Below are 284 nucleotides of genomic sequence, written 5' to 3'. Positions count from 1 at the left end.
GTGAAGGCAAAAGGGCCGACAAGTGCTAAGCATTCTGGGAACTCCTTCAAGACTGTTGAGAAACCATTTCAGGTGACTACCTCTGGAAGCTCATCAAGAGAATGCCAAGAGTGTGCAAAGCAGTAATCAGAGCAAAGGGTGGCTACTTTAACGAAACTAGAATATAAGACATGTTTTCAGTTATTTCACACTTTTTTGTTAAGTACATAATTCCACGTGTTCATTCATAGTTCTGATGCCTTCAGTGATAATCTTCAATGTAAATAGTCATGAAAATAAAGGAA

General features: G+C 38.4%; 1 protein-coding gene across 6 annotated transcripts in view; it reads right to left on the bottom strand.

Moving 5' to 3' along the window:
- Positions 1-284, bottom strand: part of dph7 (diphthamide biosynthesis 7) — a 10,631-nt gene that overhangs the window by 7,750 nt on the left and 2,597 nt on the right. The window lies entirely within an intron of this gene.

Source organism: Etheostoma spectabile, chromosome 5 (assembly GCF_008692095.1).
Source record: "Etheostoma spectabile isolate EspeVRDwgs_2016 chromosome 5, UIUC_Espe_1.0, whole genome shotgun sequence".
In the NCBI taxonomy this organism is placed as follows: Eukaryota; Metazoa; Chordata; class Actinopteri; order Perciformes; family Percidae; genus Etheostoma; species Etheostoma spectabile.
This window is presented reverse-complemented; position numbering and strand designations above follow the sequence as displayed.